The sequence below is a fragment of the Hemicordylus capensis genome, chromosome 4 (assembly GCF_027244095.1).
Source record: "Hemicordylus capensis ecotype Gifberg chromosome 4, rHemCap1.1.pri, whole genome shotgun sequence".
NCBI lineage: Eukaryota > Metazoa > Chordata > Lepidosauria > Squamata > Cordylidae > Hemicordylus > Hemicordylus capensis.
In genome coordinates this window covers 273,458,023-273,476,804 of record NC_069660.1, presented here as the reverse complement: position 1 = coordinate 273,476,804, position 18,782 = coordinate 273,458,023, and the positions used below count along the sequence as shown (strand labels likewise).

Sequence of the window (18,782 nt, the reverse complement as noted above, 5' to 3'; positions counted from 1 at the left end):
GAGAAAGTTGCTTTTGTTGTGATCGTTCTTGGTAGAACTCTATTCTTTCAAGTATTTGTGATCAAACTATTTCTACTGAAAATGTAACATAACAAAACAAAACAAAAATCTGGAAAAGTTTTGATCAAACAATTATACTGTCCTGGGCTCTTGTTAGATTTGACAAACTATGTAAGCCCGCAGAAATGGCCATTTTTACATGTAAAAACAACACTTTAACCAATTTGACTAAATGCCTCTCCTGCTTCATTTTAATTAGATATTTTGCTTCTTCAGCTTACTGGAAAGAGCTAGATAGCTCCAGACCACGTCAGTCTATAAAACAGCAGGTGTCAGCTTTAACTGCCTCTGAAAATATTAAATGTATTCAATTAACAGAGAACCCCTTAGAGAATGATTCTTTTTATGTTCATTTGTCTTATGCAAGCTTTGCAACATGTTTTCTTCATCCTATACTCTGCTTCTTGTAGTTCAGTGACCCAATTATATCTCAAATTTTCTAATGTCACAGAACATTCAATTAGTGCTTTTTACCTAATGTAATCTATCACACCAAAGTTGATTGTATCTCTGGTATATTGTACATGGGGGTGGGGAATCATCTGTCTTCAGGAAGTGACATGAAACAGGGTGGTAAAAAAGCAAACCAAGTCCGTCTTCAAAATGGGAAAAGGTAATCGGTTATTTTAAAGATGCGGATAAAGTTCTATCAAAGACCAGTGGCATAAGGAACTTCAGCAATGCTATTAATCACTTACGTATTTATGTAGGTGATGTTTGAGAGGCTTTCTTCCCACTTTGCATGTACTCACTCACTCACTGGGTTTAGTGTACAACACTAGTGGCAATGAATATGGCCACAAACTACGATTTAACTACTACTTATGCTCAGGTGGTGGTTTGAGGCTATAGGTTACCAGCAAGAAGAAATTGTAGGAAATTATACCAAGGAATCACAAGGATTGCCGCTAGCTGCAGTTCTGCATCTTTAACAAAAGTTTTGTCTAGATTAACAATAAAAACTTCTGCAGATGTGCCTGAGAAGCAGTTGGCTTTGAGTGTTTGATCTGCTGAATGCTGACCTTACATGCTCAGAAGACGTGGTACAATAAGTGGCCTGTAGAAGATAGGGATGTGCATGGAACCGGCTTTGCTGGTTCAGCTCAAATTTGGACTAGATTTGACCTGGCCCAGTCTGAGCTTGGGCTCAGCCAAACTGGCTCAGGTTTGGTTTGGCCATCAAACCGGCCGAGCCAGCTCGCAGGCCGGTTCGAGGGGTATATTCGTAAAGGGGATTCCATAGCCTAAGGGGGAGGCGGTGAAAGGGGAATCCTTTACCTTTAGTTGCCCACCTGTGGGGATGGTGTGGTGGTGGCAGGAGTGACAGTGGCAACATCAGTGGTGGCAGCAGGGAATCTTCAAACCCTCCCAGCCACCCAAATGATAGTCTGGGCTGGCTGCATCCTAGTTCAGGGCCCAAACATGCACAGGGGGCCCAAACTGGGCTGCAGCCAGCCCAGGCCCCCCCCCCCCGCCTCCAGTGTCACCACTGCCATGCTTGCCGCCATCCCTCCCCTCCCCACTTGTGGGAAACTACCTTTAGTTTCCCCTTTGGCACCATCCCTTCTTAGGCTAGCGAATCCACTTTATTTGTAAAGGGGAATGCTAGACAGATTCCCCTTTACAAGTATCCCCCACCCCCAAGCTGGCCCGTGAACCGGTTCTTAGAATTGGAGGCGGTCCGAATCTAACTCAGACTGTCCAAATCAAGACGGCTGGATGTTGAACACAGCTCAATGCAAGCTTGCTTGCATATCCCTAGTAGAAAAGTGGGTAGGAATGTTTACTACTACTATTATGAATATTTACATACCATTTTCCAACTAAGTTCTCAATTTACATAGAAAAATAAAAAGGAAGATGGTTCCCTATCCCAAAATGGCTCAGAGTTTTTTAAAAAAACATACGTGTTGACTGCCTTTGCACATAATGTAAAACCGGAGGTGAACGAGCCAGAGGTTCCATTTCATGGTTGTCTGAATGTGTGAAACTGAGGTTTCATCACAAAAGTGACCCAAGAGTTTTGACCTGAAACCGTAATCTGAACCTTTGATTTGTAGAGAGATTTGCTGCCTCAACTTGAGGTTTGAAGGCGGCATTCTGTTATCCAAATTCTGCAGCTGCCATAACCTCACTTTTGTGCTGTGGCTGCTGCCAAAAGGATAGAGAGGGCGGCTCAGACCAACCCAGAAATGTGCCAGCTCTGTGTCTGCTGCACTTCTCACTGGCCACAGACCATAGGTCCTTCTAACTCAGAATTGTCTACACAAACTGGCAGCGGCTTCTCCAAGGTTGCAGGCAGGAATCTCTCTCAGCCCTATCTTGGAGATGCCAGGGAGGGGACTTGGAGCCTTCTGCTCTTCCAAGAATGGCACCATCCCCTAAGGGGAATATCTTCAAGTGCTCACACATGTAGTCTCCCATTCAAATGCAACCAGGGCAGACCCTAAGGAGGGTTAAGGGGACAAATTGTGATTGCTACCACAAGACCAGCTCTCCTTTCCATCTAGGAGTGTAACTATAATTGAGCGAAAGGAATCAAAGAATCCGGGGGCCCCAGCTTTTGAGCCCGCCTGCCCCCCAGCTTCACCACTCCCTATCATCTTCATTATCTGCCTCATCCTGAGGGGCCACCAGAGAGAGGGGTGAACATAGGCCCCCTCTCCCCTAGCTGTGTTCCTGTTCCCCTCTTTGGCAGTCTGTAGGAAAAGGGGGTGGGATGACAAGATGGGCACTTGATCTCCACTAGGAGTGTGCCTGAACCAGTCTGGGGCCATGCAAGAGGCCTCCGGAATGGTTCGAACTTCAGCCGGACTGGTGGGGGGGTGGCTTTAAGGGGGGGTAGTACTTACCCCTCCTGCCGCTCTTCCCCTCCGGCGCTTGACTTTGCTGAAAAGTTTTTGGGGCAGCAGCGTTCCTCCCTGCTGCCCCTGCCCCTATCGTTGTCTGCATCCTCTGCAACAAGTAGAAGTTGGCGCTACACATGTGCCCATCATGCCAGCTCTGCTCTATTTTTTGTACAAATTTGTAAGGGAAGGGGGCCCCAGCCTCTTCCCCTTGGGTGCAAGTATCTAGTTGGTGGCCGATCCCAGTTGGTCCCAGCCTGGTAATTTTGAATATGTACTAGGAGCCATCACCTATCTTGCCAGACTGAGCCCACAGGGAAATGACCAGCCACATGGAGTGGTCTGGACTCCTTGGCAGTCTGTAGAGGTTGAATGTAGAGGGGAAGGTGAGGACTATGAGGTCTATTTTTAAACAGATATACTGCGGGGGGCACTTCAGTGGGACTCCATATAGCTGGATGGCCAAACTCATGAGGCCACAGTCTGATGGAGACTTGAAACTCATTGAGCCTCTGGTCCTCCTCAGTGGACTGGCCCTCTGATTAGAGAGCTAATCCCCAGCCAGCAAGCCGAAACAGAGGCAGGAGACTGTTGGGGATTCCTAGGCAGTTTTGACCTTGTGATTCTAATCCTTTCATTAGGTCCTAATTCCATTGGTCTTGATGTTGCAAAGTTCTTATTTTTGTTTAAGTACACTTCAGAGCTCTCAGGGTCTGATCCAGACCTAACCTGCTGGTGAAAGACAAAGGAAGAAGAGAAAAGAGGAAGAGATGTCAGGTGCCAAGGTAAGAAAGGAAGATGTTCCAGTAATCGAGAAAGCAGATGGTCATGCAAAATATAATTCTAGAAATAGATAGAGAAAACAAGGGATATACTGGGAGAGATGGAGGCAATTCAGCTGGGGTATAAAATAGAAGGAGCAGTTGAATATTATTCCATGTAGTAGCAAGAACAGAACTGGGTGAGGAAAGAAAATCTTCCCAATATGTGTTTGACATATGCTAATATTATAAAATGGCACAAATGAATGTCTATAAACTATAAAATAATGTCAAAAGTGATGTCTGTGAACAATAGATTAGAAGTCAAAGTGAAGATTCTGTAATAAAGCAGAATCAGGACTTTAAACACTGCAGAGTGAAAACAAAGTTGATTGAAAAGAAATCCAGAGGAGACATAAGGAAGAAAACAGATGGTTTTTACAAAAAAGGGGAGTAAAAAGAGTGCTAAAACATGCAGAGGCCCAGACAGCAAGTGATGATCCAGTGACAAACGGCCAAAGAAAAAAGGCTGTTGGAAGATGTCTGGATGTGCATTGGCATTACAAAAGAGAAAAGCCAGAAATAGGAAGACAAATCGATCTTGCCTCTCATTCAGGGTCATGCAGAGACACCTGAAAAGAAAACATGTTCTTTAGGAAGGAAAAAAGTTTTATGAAACCACGAAGTATCTTTGCGACAAGGGTGAAGAGCAACTTCCTCTTCTTAACACTGACAGGGGAATTATGAACATATGGAGAATATTGTAGCCCTTCTCACAGAAGCAGTGTTGTGACAAAGGAGGACAATGAACATATAGGAACCTTTGTGCATTATCTTCTCTTTAAACTGCATTCAGCAACTATTGGTGTCTACTGCCCAATTACATCCAAAGACTAAGGGGAACTAAAGGTGTCCACTGCCCATTCCAAAGACTTTTTTTGTCCCCCAAATCCTGAGGAGCAAGACAGTGGAGATAGAGTAACTGCAAAGTGAGAGGTTGCTCCAAACCCAGCCACTGTTTTTGAGGCAGAATATAGGCTGTTCCCCTATGGTGTTGAGGTACTCTTCAAGTTGTTTTGGAATTGCATTATTATTATTATTTTACACAGTCAGACAGGTGTTATTGACTGCTTTGTTTTATCCAGACATCGAGTCCTTCCCAAGGACCTGGGATGCCAGAATTTTATTGTCAATGTTGTTGCTGTTGTTATAGATATCGTCGCAGAATATAGGCTGTTCCCAGTAAAGCTGCTTTTTGTAATTGGCTGATGGTGATTTCTGTGGCCCCTATGGTGTTGAGGTGCTCTTCAAGGTCTTTTGGAACTGCACTCAGGGTGCCAATTACTACTGGGATCATTTTGGTCTTTTTCTGCCACAACCTTTCAATTTCAATTTGTAGATCTTTGTATTTGGTGATGTTTTTTCTATTTCTTTTTCTTCTATTCTGCTATCCCCTGATATTGCTATGTCGATTATTTTGACTTGTTTTTCTTTCTTCTCGACTACAGTTATATCTGGTGTATTGTGTGGCAGATGTTTGTCTGTTTGTAGTCGGAAGTCCCATGATATTTTTACATCTTCATTTTCTTCAACTTCTTCAATTTTATGGTCCCACCAATTTTTGGCTACAGGTAGCTAGTATTTTTTGCAGATGTTCCAGTGTATCATCCCTGCTACTTTGTCATGCCTTTGTTTGCAGCTGATTAGGTGGTCCATGGTTTTATCTGCTTCTTTACAAAGGCGGCACTTGCTGTTTGTGGTGGATTTTTCAACTTTTGCTCTTATTGCATTTGTTCTTAGTGCCTGTTCTTGTGCAGCCAGTATTAAACCCTCTGTTTCTTTCTTCAAGTTGCCATTCTTAAGCCATTGCCAGGTCTTGGTGATGTCTGATTTTCCACTTATATTGTACAAATATTGACCATGCAGTGGTTTATTTTTCCATTTTTCTGCTCGGTTTTTGACTTGTTCTTTCTTGTAGGCCTGTTTTGTTTCATTGGTGTTGAATAGTTTCACATTATTGACCATTTGAAGTGCATCTTCTTCACTGTCCTTGATATATTCTTCAAGGCCTCTTTTCTCCTCCTCTACTGTTTGATGGACTTGCAGCATTCCTCTTCCACCTGTGCTGCGAGGGAGGTATAGCCTATCGACATCACTGTGGGGGTGCAGAGCATGATTGATGGTCATGATTTTCCTGGTCTTACGATCTAGCGTCTCTAGCTCTGCCTGGGTCCAGTCTATTATTCCTGCAGTGTATCTGATAACAGGTATAGCCCAGGTGTTTATGGCTTGTATGGTGTTCCCGCCATTGAGTTTGGACTTGAGGATTTTTCTAACTCTCCTGATGTATTCACTTCCCATTTTTCTTTTAACTTCAGTGTGTGCTATGTTATCAGCCTGGAGAATGCCCAAGTATTTGTAAGGTTCTTTCTCTTCCAGGTTCCATTATTATTATTATTATTATTATTAGCCTTGAAGAGCACCTCAGCACCATAGGGGCCACAGAAATCACCATCAGCCAATTACAAAAAGCAACTTTACTGGGAACAGCCTATATTCTGCGATGATATCTATAATAATAACAGCAACAATATTAGACTACTAATATTGATAATAAAATTCAGCCATCCCAGGGCCTTGAGAAGGACTCGGTGTCTGGATAAGTCAATAACACCTGTCTGACTGTGTAAACAAGAAATAATATAATTTCTGCCAAGACAAAAAATCTGAAATGCGTCCTTCAGCATAGAAGGGGCACCAAGCGCCATGGAAAACATTGAGGCACAGGGGCAAAGCCCTATTTGAATCTCACTAACCCACTGCACCTCATGGGAAGCAACCATGGTATACAGCAATCTCAGTAGATCCCTCAGCCTGGGAAACATTTGAACAAACTCCTTTTGAATGGGAAAAGTGAACTACAAAGTACCTGTGACAAAATTGAGGATCCTCTCCCACATCTTCTATTACTCCTGTTGTGTTCTCTCTCTCTCTCTCTCTCCCCCCCCCCCCTTTTGATGACCCTCATCCCTTACTTTCAGTTAAACTCTGGAGAGAGCACTCTTATTGGGCTAGTGCAAATGTCATTGCCCTAAAACCACTGGCCTGACTAAATTTATTTAAGGAAGTCCCATTGAAAATTAAAAGGACAATTCAGACTCGCCTAAATTGGAGGAAGAAACATCAATAACCTGCGCTACGCTGATGACACCACTTGATAGCTGAGAATGCAGATTATCTGCAAGCTCTAGTAATGAAAGTCAAGGAGCACAGTGAAAAAATGGGACTACAATTAAATGTAAACAACACTAGACTAATGACCAGCCTCAGAATTGACAATGAAGACATTGAAGTGGTGGATAACTTCTGCCTTTTAGGATCAATCATCAACAGTAAAGGATCCAGCATTCAGTAAATACTCTGCAGACTAGTACTTGGTAGAGTTGCAATGAAGGCCTTGGAAAGGATATCATTATTATTATTATTATTATTATTAATTATTATTATTATTAATAACACATTTTTATACTGCCCAAAACTTACGTCTCTGGGCGGTTTACAACAGAATAAAAACAAAGTAAAACATTCATTAAGACAAAAATGCTGGGGGGAGGGGGAGACATTACATCATTTTAAAAATTTTAAAATAATACTTTAAAACAGCATTAAACCATTAAAACAACATTAATTAAAAGCCTGGGTGAAGAAATGTGTTTTTAAAAGCTGTATTTCAATATCGTGATGTGCCTGCACCTACAAAGATTAGAATAGTTCGGACCATGGTTTTCCCCATGACACTCTACGGATGTGAAAGTTGGACTTTGAAGAAGCAAGATAGAAAAAGGATTGACGCTTTTGAACTTTGGTGCTGGAGAAGACTTTTGAAGATACCATGGACAGCCAGGAAAATAAACAAATGGATCATCGGACAAATCAGTCCAGAATTTTCACTCCAGGCACAAATGACCGGGCTCAAACTATTGTACTTCTGCCACATTATGCAAAAACCCAGCTCCCTTGAGAAGTCCGTAATGCTGGGGAAAGTTGAAGGAAAGAGAGGAAGAGGACGACCAGCAGCAAGGTGGATGTACTTGATTATGACAGCAATGAATGCACCACTGAGATTGCTTAAAGGCCAGGCTGAAGACAGATCATCCTGGAGAGAATCTATATAGTTGCTAAGAGTCGAGACAAACCTGATGGCACTTAATCAATCAGTCAGTCCACTTGTCCTTTTAATTTCAGTGTAACTTCTTCAAGTAAATTTAGTCAGAATGTCAGCCACTGACACTGGAGTCCTATGGATGGGCCCATGGAGTTAACCCCATAGCATACCTGCCCTGCATCACTCTCATTGCAGAATTACCAAGTCATATACGTTCACCACCAAAGGCTCTTGAGTAAACTTAGAAGTAATGTGATAAGGGGACAGGTTCAATTGTGGATTGGTAACTGGCTGAAGGACAGGCAACAGGATGTTGGAATTTATTTAATGTTAAATTGTTTGTATACCGTCTTTCATTAAAACAATCACAAGGCTGTTTACACAAAAATTAAAAACAAGACGATAAAATATGACACAATTAAAATATTAAGCTAAAATATAAAACAAATCTGACTAAAAAGATTTAAAATACATGCATAAAAACTGTACAAAATACAAAAAGCAGCAGTAGAGACAATCATATAAAAGCCTGGGTAAAAAGCCAAGATTTAACATGCTTTTTAAAAACTGTGATGGAGACCGAGGAGCGAATAGCCACTGGGAGAGCATTCCAGAGTCGGGGCAGCAACAGAGAAGGCCCTGTCCTGCATGCATGACAACCGAGCCTCCCTCATTGTCGGCACCTGGAGCAGAGCCCCCTCAGATGACCTTGTCAAGCGAGCAGCACCTTTTTGGAGCAGGCAGTCCCTCAGGTATCCCGGGCGCAAACCTCTAAGGGTTTTAAAGGTAAAAACCAGCACATAGAATTGGACCCAGAAACAAACTGGTAGCCTGTGCAACTCTTTCGAAATGGGCATGGTGTGATCCCAACAGGCAGATCCAGATAAAACCCTAGTTGCCGCATTTTGCACTAGCTGCAGTTTCCGGATATTCTTCAAGGGCAGCCTATGTAGAGCGCATGACAGTAATCCAGCTGTAACGTGACTAAGGCATGGGTAACTGTGGCCAGATCTGCCTTCTCAAGAAAGGGAAGCAGCTGGTGCACTGGTCGAAGCCATGCAAAGGCACCCCTGGCCACTGCCTCCACCTGAGCTTCCAAAAGCAGAGCAAAAATAAAAAATTTTAAAAGGCAGAATAAGTAGACAGTTTGCACAATGGAGGGTCACAAGAAGTGGGGTCCCCCGGAGATATGTACTGGGACCAGTGCTCTTTAACTTATTCATAAATGATCTAGAAGTTGGGGTAACCAGCTGTAGTGATCAGTCACAACTCCACCCCCCCCCATCATGGGCATGCTATGGGACTCCGAAGATGAGGGGGAGACAGGCAGTGTGACAGCGGAGGAGGGAGTTCAGCGGCTTCAAAGGCAAGAAGTTGCTGAGGCAAACGGGGCAGATTCACAGGACATTAAGGAAGAGACGGAGCCCAGTATGACAGCTCCTGTGGAAGAGACGCAGCCAATCTCAGCTGTAGAGATGCACCAGTAGGAGGGGATTAGGAGACGCACGCGCAGAACTACTCGGCTAACAAGGAGAACTGCTGAGTCAGAGACCAATGATTGAAAGCACATGGTTTCCACTTATTTAAGAACGCCACACCACAGTCACAGTGCTGGAAGCAAAGTTGTGTTTGTTGTACTACCCAGCTGTGTTCCTGCTTGCTTTGCTCGTGCACTGATCCTGGACCGTTTGTACTCTACTTGTGGAACTCAATTTGGACTTGGTCGACCAGCTTAGATATCATTATGGCTGGAACTGGCTCTGCTGTGGGTTTGCTTGTACTGCTTTGCCTGATAACCTACTTTGTCTCTCTGTCTGCTCTCTAGCTAAAAGCCAGTGCTGGCAGCCTCTTGGGCGTCATATAACTTGAGACTAGCCTGACAGGTTTATGACACCCCCCAAGAGTTATCAGGGAGTGAACCCTTGTCTTGACTGACACGATGGTGAACTCCAGGGCAGCCAGTACACCAGGTGGGTGGGACCTAGAGAGCAGGTGCGGGGAATTCTGGGAACAAGGCAGGGAGGTATTTTGTTAGAAGAGAGAAGGACACATGTGGCCATGGAGGATGGTTGCAGGAGGATGACTGCAGATCTTGGAAGACAGAACTGCAAGGGTGTGATTCTCAACCAGAGTTTGGTGAGTTCAAGGAAAAAGGAAGCCTGGGCTTTGGCTTCAGGAAGTTGAGTCTAGGGAAAGGTTTGTTTAGTCAGACTTTGCATTAGAATTTCTGTTTCTTTGGTGTGTGCTTTGCATATTCCTGTTACTGTTTTATTATCGTTTACCTGCAACATAATTGAACTAAGGAACACTAGCCTACACCCAGCCTACCTAGAGTGTTGCAAAAGGCTCTATAAACCATTAAAAGTGCATTAAGACAACGTATTTTTGTAATCCTACTAAGATGCTTAACTGTATCTAAGAAAGCGAGAAGCTTCAGATGCAGGATGTCTGTAGTAATTGAATAAAACTATTTTCTTAGATCTTTTCTTTTTACAAGCGTCTCTGAGTTGGTTTTTAACTCAGGAAAAGGGGGGGGGGTGAAGGGGGTTTACTCTGGGGCATGCATGTCATCAGACGTTCAGCAACTATCAGTTTTTATCATCCCATGTAGGCATACACGTGGGAGGTTTTTCTTTTATGTGATGCTCATTGGAATGAAAAACCCCAACTTCACATATACGCTGATAGGATCTGAACTGTCAGTGACTGACCAGGAGAGGGATCTTGGGGTTGTGGCAGACAGCTCGTTGAAATTGCCGATTCAATGTGCAGCAGCTGTGAAAAAGGCCAAATCCATGCTAGGGATGATTATAAAGGAGACTGAAAATAAAACTGCTAATATTATAATACCTTTATTCAAAACTATGGTGGGGCCACACTTGGAGTACTGCATACAATTCTGGTCACCACATCTAAAGAAGGCCATTGTGGAACTAGCAAAGCTGCAGAAGATGGCGACCAAGATGATCAGGGGCCTAGAGCACCTTTCTTATGAGGCAAGGCTACAACACCTGGGGCTTTTTATTTTAGGGGGAAAAAAACACGACTAAGGGGAGACATGATAGAGTTCTATAAAATCATGCATAGTGTGGAGAAAGTGGATAGATAAAAAATTTTCACCCTCTCCCATAACACTAGAACCAGGGGTCATCCTATGAAATAGATTGCCAGGAAATCTAGAACCAACAAACAGAAGTACTTTTTCACACAACACATAATTAACTTGTGGAATTCTCTGCCACAAGATGTGGTGACAGCCAACAACCAGGATGGCTTTAACAGAGGTTTGGATAACTTCATGCAGGAGAGGTCTGTCAATGGCTACTAGTTGGAGGGCTATAGGCCACCTTCTGCCTCAGAAGCAGGAATCCTCTAAATACCAGTTGCAGGGGAGTAACAGCAGGAGAGAGGGCATGCCCTCAACTCCTGCCTGTAGGGTTCTAGTGGCATCTGGTGGGCCACTGTGTGAAACAGAATGCTGGACTAGTTGGGCCTTGGGCCTGATCTAGCAGGGCTGTTCTTATGTACCAATAATTACAGAATCATTTTAGGAGAAGCCTAGCCAGGTAGCTCAGCAGGGATGAGTCAGCATTTCTTTCCTTCATGTGAGCTTGCTCTGAGACAACAGCTGTAATCAGCTACACCCACGAAGTGGCCAAATTTGCAGATTACACCAAACTATTTAACTGTTGTATCCACAACAGATTGTGAGGAGCTTCAAAAAGATCACTCCAAATTGGGTGAATGGGGACAAAATAGCAAAAGCAGTAAGGAACATAAGAAGCTGCCTTTTACCGAGTCGCAAACCGAGCCAATTTGACTGCCTCAAAGCTATACTGGTTAAGGGGAATCCAGTGAGGCTTCCCCTTTACCAATAGGGGACAGGAGACTGGGTGGGAGGGGAATAAAAATGTACTTACAAGTGTGAGCCATGGCTGCAGCACCAGCGGCCGCAGGGGGAGGGCAGCACAGCAGCTCCCCTCCACCCCTGCCGGCCTCCCCTGAGTAGCCTGGGCTTGGTTCGGGCCCAGTTCAAGCCTCTGCTAATATTATAATGCCTTTATACAAATCTATGGTGCAGCCACAGTTGGAGAACTGCGTACAGTTCTGGTCACCAAAGGACATTGTAGAAATGGAAAAGGTTCAGAAGAGGGAAACCAAAATGATCAGGGACCTGGAGCACCTTCCTTATGAAGCAATGTTACAGTATCTGGGGAATTTTAGTTTGGAAAAGAGGTGTCTATGTAGAGACATGATAGAGGTCTATAAAATTATGCATGGAGTAGAGAGTGGAGAGAGAGAAATTTTTCTCCCTCTCTCACAACCCTAGAAACAGTGGTCACCCCATAAAACTGATGGTTGGGAAATTTAGAACCGACAAAAGGAAGTACTTTTTCACACAGCGCATAATTAATCGATGGAATTCTCTGTACTGGTTCTCTGATGGCCACTAGCTTGGGGCTTAGACAAATTCATGGACGATGGGTCTATCAATGTCTACTAGTCTGATGGCTATAAGCCACCTGCAGTCTCAGAGGCAAAATGCCTCTAAATATCAGTTGCAGGGGAGCAATAGTGAGGGCGTGCCCTCAGCTTTTGCCTGTGAGCTTCTCATGGGCATCTGGCAGGCCACTGTGTGAAGCAGGATGCTAGACTAGATAGGCCTTGGGCCTGATCCCGCAGGGCTGTTTTTATGTTCTTAAATTGCCCCTTCCTGCTCTTTTTCAAAATTAGACCACAGATACATTTTGCACCCAGTGAGAGTGCATGCAGTGCATATAGCTCATGGCAGTTATGTCTTTTATGATGGAATAATCTCCCTGTTTCCTTAGGATCAAAACCTGTGGCTACATTTCAATCAGTGGCTATTATTTGGTGTGGGAAAACCTTTTAAATTTGACTCACAAATGATGTCATGCAAGCCATTCAAGCTCACTGTGTATTCTCTACATACAGTAATGAAGAAGAAAACTATTATGAAAAAGAGTAATTAAGTAAATATTGTTTCTTAACTACACAGAGGATTTAAATTATTACTTATCTGCAGTACACAAACAAGCTGCTGCTAATGATATTAAGGCTGTGAGCAAAATTAGAAAGAGACTCCCAGACCACACATAAAGAAAGCATGCACACATTTGTATACAAAATAAGCTATGAATTGTAATTGCACCAGTGCAGTCCCCATAGTCCTTATAGTTTTCACCCTTGACCTATCATCTATCCAGATATTATAACCCAAATACTTCAACAGTATTTGCATGGATTGGTTTTGAAGAATGCCATAAGATTTTTTTCCCCCTGGTATATTTGGAAAGATTTGTGGTGCTTTTTGAGCCGTGCTAAGTTCAGTTTTGTTTATATGGGTCTTGTATGAATTCTGTTCTGTTTAGATTTTAGATCATATCAATTCAGGAACAACATAAAATCTACATTTAAAATACCCTGTTCATAATATTATGCATCCTCAGCAGGGATCTTATTTTATTATAGCATGCTTGATTGGACCTTATGGGGGATGGGTGTCATTGGGATTTTTGGTGGAGATGGTCCCCAGGGTTTTCAATCTGCAAGACCCTATGCAGACTGAACATTTTACTGAATTTTACATCATACCAGGGCAGGTTTTCAAATGAAGCTATTGCTGGAGAATAGGAGATTTTTCCAGTTTGGGGAAGAAGTAGATTTGCCCACATTGTTGGATTTTTCCAACTTTCCCCAGGTTTCCCCCCTCAAAATATCAAGCCCTTAAATCTCCAGGGTTGCTTTCGATAGTCACCTATGGCATTACTAGGGAGTTACTCTCTTTCCTCAGGCCCAGGTTTTCCGGGTGGTAAAGCTTAATGCAGAGCTATTGTTAAACAATAGGAGAAGATCTTGGGTTCTTTCTTCCTTCTATTTCACTCTACAAAAGAAAACAAAAACAGGAAATATACTATGACAGTTATTCAATGTATGGGAGCTCAGTACTGTTCTCACTTCTGGTTCTCATTAAGATAAAGGGCATATGAAGTTGCCTTATACTGAATCAAGCCTGGCTGGCTGTAGCTATCCATGTTTTCAGATAAGTCTTTTCCCACCCTGTCTCGTGATACCAGGAATTGAATCTGGAACATCCTGCAAGCAAAGCAGGTGCTCAGGGACGTAACTAGGGGAGAGGGGGCCTGTGTTTACCCATCTCCCTGGCAGCTCCTTGGAGTAAGAGAGATAATGAAGAAAATTGGGAGGGGTGGACCTGGGGGCCCCAGGTTCTTTGAACCCATCTGCTCAGTTATAGCTACACCCCTGCAGGAGCTCTGCCTCTAACTATGGGCCCTGCCAAAAACAATGGGCAACTAAATAACTTTTGAATCATGCACAGTGGCCAACTTTTGCCAGGCTCCTATAAGGATGCAAGGCAGCACCTGATTAAACATAACTTTCTCTGGGGAAGAGAGAAATATAATATTTGAAATCAGTTTGGTGGGCATACTAGCATGGATACTGTTTGCTTGGATGTCTTTCTTATGAAAATTATTTAAAAATAGCAGATCTTGCTTTAGAAATGACTGAGGAATTAATTTGCAAATGTACATTCTTCCAGATATCAAAGTTAGTTTTTTGTGCACGCTTCTCAGAGTTCATATTTCAGGCCTTCCAAATATTGGTAGAATTCCAGCAGGGGAGATTCCTGTTTGTTTAGGAACATTTGTCTCTCCACATGAGTCATGCACCTTAAATGCCATGCATAAGATGGCATTACATTTTCAAGACTCAGTTCCTGGTGTGTTTGAGAGTGTGAAAAAACCTCTTTTTAACTGCTAAATTTTCCATTTAGTTTTGGTGACTTAAAATCAGTTCACACATGCAAATTAGCCCCCTTCCCCCCTCATACAATCTGTCAGCCATAGCTCACAGCCATTTCTATCAGTCTGATGACCACAGAAAGTGCCAGGACAATTAGACAATTAGAAAAAATAGCCATGGGCTGTCCTCATCGAGCTTTCCCCACATGATCCCTACCTGGAGAAAGGTCACATGGAATAAAAACAGGAATGTGTGGCTGAGGATGATCAGAGTTGTAGTTCAGCAACATCTAGAGGATCACAATTTGGGAGTGTGTTATAAAACATTGGAAATCAGGAACAAGTCTCTCAAAGTAAAGAGTATGGCCATCCCAAATATGCTTAGATTTGTAAACATGTATGGTGTAATGGTTAGAGTGCTGGACTAGGACCGGAGAGACCCGAGTTCAAATCCTCATTCAGCCATGATACTGGGTGACTCTGGGCCAGTCACTTCTCTCTCAGCCTAACCTATTTCACAGGGTTGTTGTGAGTAAACACTTAAATATGTAGTACACTGCTCTGGGCTTCTTGGAGGAAGAGCGGGATATAAAATGTAAAAATAAATAAAATAAACATTTACCACTTGATTTTTGAACATTTAGGAATTACCAGTGATTTTAATTTTGACCCATGGTCATGAAAAATGTACACTTACTTTAAAACAGCTCTATCATTGAGACAGCAGGGCACCGGGGGGCGGGGGGTGCAGAATCTGAGGTACCACAAAAGGGGTAAAGTGCATTTTGGGGGGTGAGGGTGCCTTACATGTTAGATTTCTGAAAGAGAAATGATGGTATATTTCATATAATGGGGATGAGTGAGGTGCAAGTGCCTGGAGATATTCCCCCCATCTCCTGTGCATGAGGGGCACTGTTGAAAGGGGCCATTTTAGTCCCTCCTGTCATGTGGTAACTGACTCCTAACTGTCATGTGACATTTCTACTGGAAATGGGGGCCTACAGAAACATACATTATTTAGGCCCCCATTTCCTTGCCACAAAATGCCTGATTTCAGATCTACCCAAGTTTATTTCATGCATTTCCATGCAATACAGAGGCTCGGCTTCAGATGTGTTCAAGTACAGGAAGTAAAATTACAACTTTCTCTCTTTCTTTTACATGCACACACACATACACACTTCAAGTTCTAAATGTACTTTTGCAGCATGACTCCATACTACAACACTCAGCTTGATTTAAAAAGCATTATTACTGTGCAACTTATTTATTTCGAAGCAGAATAATATGTCAGGCTTGTTGGGCCTATAACCTAAAGAGATCACCTATCAGCACAACTGGTTGAAACTTGCTATGGCTGCTTTTAAAAATATACCTCCTCACAATCTATTAAGCAGTATATTATCTTCCAAAAACATTCAATTATTATCAACATCCCACCATAATCTTATTTAGTCCTTTGTTTTATTATAATGTGATGCATCTAGTGCTGTAAGAATGCATCTTGCTAAAATTTCAGAAAATAAATGTGCAATAAATCTAAATGTGAACTGATTTTATTCTTAATGTTTTTTATTCTGTGAAAGTGTTTTAATTTATTTTATTTTATATTTAATTTGGATTATGTACACCGCCTAGAGAGAGATCGAGATCAGATGGTATATAAATATGATTAAATAAATAAATGATATTACTTCCCCCACACCCACCAAATGATGGGAGTGGGGGTAGGGAAGAGGGCTATTTGAGAGGAAATAGCCATCAGTGGTCCCTGTCAGACATATCGAAACCTATGAAGTTTCCTTGACTTAAGGCTGGTTATCTCACAAATCTGTGCAAAGCTTTGGTGAATAATTTATACCTGGCTTGAGGTGACAAGTTAAACACGCCCATTTTGTCGACAATGCTATGAAGGCATCAAGATGGAGCCAGGCTTCAGGAGCAGTGGGGCCAGGCTGACGGGAATCTGAGCATGTCGAGGAGAGTGGAATGCTGCTGAAAAGAAAATGAAATGTAATGAGATCCTCTTTCATGCATAATTCATGAGCGATAACATGACTGCATAAAACGGCCTGGATTTTAACAAGGCAGAGCTGCAATCATACACATTATCTTCCCAGAGGAGCTTTCTATATTATTGGTCAAAAAAAGAAGATTCTCAATACACATACAAAATAATAAAAGATGACGTATTTTCAAATGCAAGACATTTTTGCTTTGACACAAAATGGCCATAAAGGAAACCATTTTGATTTGCACCTGGCAAATGAAGTTTAGCAGGATTTGGCTTTGAAACATTTGCTTTTTGCTTTCATCTCCTGTCTTAAAAAATTATAGGTGGGGGGGAGGAAGGCTTCTCTTTGCAAAATAAAAATGTACAATTCATAAACTGTATTTTGTTGAGTGAGCTGGGCTAAAGTTAAACTGTGCATGGAAACCCTCTGTAATTTTTATTTATTTATTTCAGAAGCAAAACTTTTCATGGAAAAGACTGTCTGTGAAACAGCTTTTAAAAAGATAAAATGTTCACTGTTGCCACCATAAAATTTGATTTGGTTCTATTTGCAAAACCAAATGCTGTAACACAGCTTGCAAGTTCTGTTTCAGCAGTGGACACATGAATGCTCAAAATTGTGTTTTAATGAGGATGTTTTATTTTTCAGTTGGGAGAATTAAAAATAGAATTTTGATTAAAGCCCAAGATGTCTTAAATTTATTGCTACAAAATGTCAATGACAGCTTCTGCTGAAAGGAACAAAGTTGGGCTGCTTGCTCACTTAGAACATATGGCAGATGGAGAACGCATGAGAAAAAGACACAGGAAGTGTCTTGCACACAAACCTGAGGAATTCGTTAAAATGCACACAACTTCAAAGAATCTGTTAAGTTATTTGTTTAGTACATACTGCACAATTTCAATATTTGTAAAGAAAGTAAAATAGCTATACTGCAGCCAGTTACGTTGTTATAGCTCTGACAGTTAGGTTGAAGAACGCATTAAGGGTTCAACATGATTGATGCTTCAAAGTGTTCACCTTTCATGGGATTATTCCCCCCTTTTTTGTCAGAGCCGCACGGTTAAAGCAGCAGAGATACACTACAAAAAATGGCAGGTAGTATCAGTATTGTTGCTAAACAATCTCATCTATTTTAAATCAAATTATGCTATTATGAAGCCCTATTTCACAGCAACTCCAAATACCTTTATGTTCTGACAGCTTAAAAATAAATAAATAAATAAATAAATAGGAGTTCTTTCGGAGCCAGGAAATAATTTCATATCTGATTCTGGAATTTCCATCATTTCACAGCTCTCACAGCAATGCAGGGAGAGGACAATCATGTGACCAAGACTCCCTCCCTCCCTTGCTTTATAATGCCAGCAGTAGAATTGTGTTTTTGCCTCTGATTTCTCACCGCGCCATCTTTTCATAAAAGACTTTCCTCTTAAGTTGCATACAGTCTGCATTTTAAAAATGTTTGTCTTCATCATGCCAGTGGAAGGCAGATACTCCTTTGCAGCTTCTTTTTCAGCCCACTAGCCTAGCTTTTAAAGGAGCATAGCAATAATTTGCCTTACAGCCAGCCAGGGTGAAATTTGATTATTGCTAGGTTTAAATCCAGGAATGACTTGTCTCATTCGCTTATCCGCCATGTGGGAGTCTTTGGTGCCTGCACACATCTTAGACTCTGAACAGCTAATTGTATTCATATGCACACACACGTGACTGCGTTTGGATGCATGTATGAGTGTATGTAGTAGCTTCCTTTGGAGTCATAAATCCAGATGAGAAAGCTGTCACTAATGTTTTTAAATAAATAAATTAGCAAAGGGAAATTGCTTCCCATTACCTTTCACATTTCCTCCCCACCTCCACTCTCCGATACAAACACTGATTTTATACTGTTCAGCCTGAAAGAGCCATTTTCAGGCATGGTGAAGATTTGTTTGCTTATAAGACTGCTCTGAGGGAAGTTCTCCTGTCAACCACGCCAGCTGAATTGCTTCCTGAATGCTTTAACATACATAAAAATGCAAAGCGCCTGAAACAGGAGTCGAATAATAACATTATTAAAATACCCTCTAGGGGTCATGTGATTCAGGCTTGCTACAGTTAGCAGAATATGGTTGATCTAAGCTCTCCGACAGGGTGAAGGGTAGGTG

General features: G+C 42.2%; 2 long non-coding RNA genes across 2 annotated transcripts in view; one reads left to right on the top strand and one right to left on the bottom strand.

The window, feature by feature from the left end:
- The window catches only part of LOC128325288 (uncharacterized), a 75,284-nt gene that overhangs the window by 32,709 nt on the left and 23,793 nt on the right, over positions 1 to 18,782 (top strand). The gene's annotated exons all lie outside the window — the stretch shown is intronic.
- On the bottom strand, positions 13,359 to 16,615 carry LOC128325289 (uncharacterized). The gene is made up of 3 exons (XR_008307350.1): positions 16,479 to 16,615; positions 14,835 to 14,907; positions 13,359 to 13,737 (listed from the first exon to the last, which is right to left on the bottom strand). It is a non-coding gene; the product is annotated as an uncharacterized LOC128325289 (long non-coding RNA).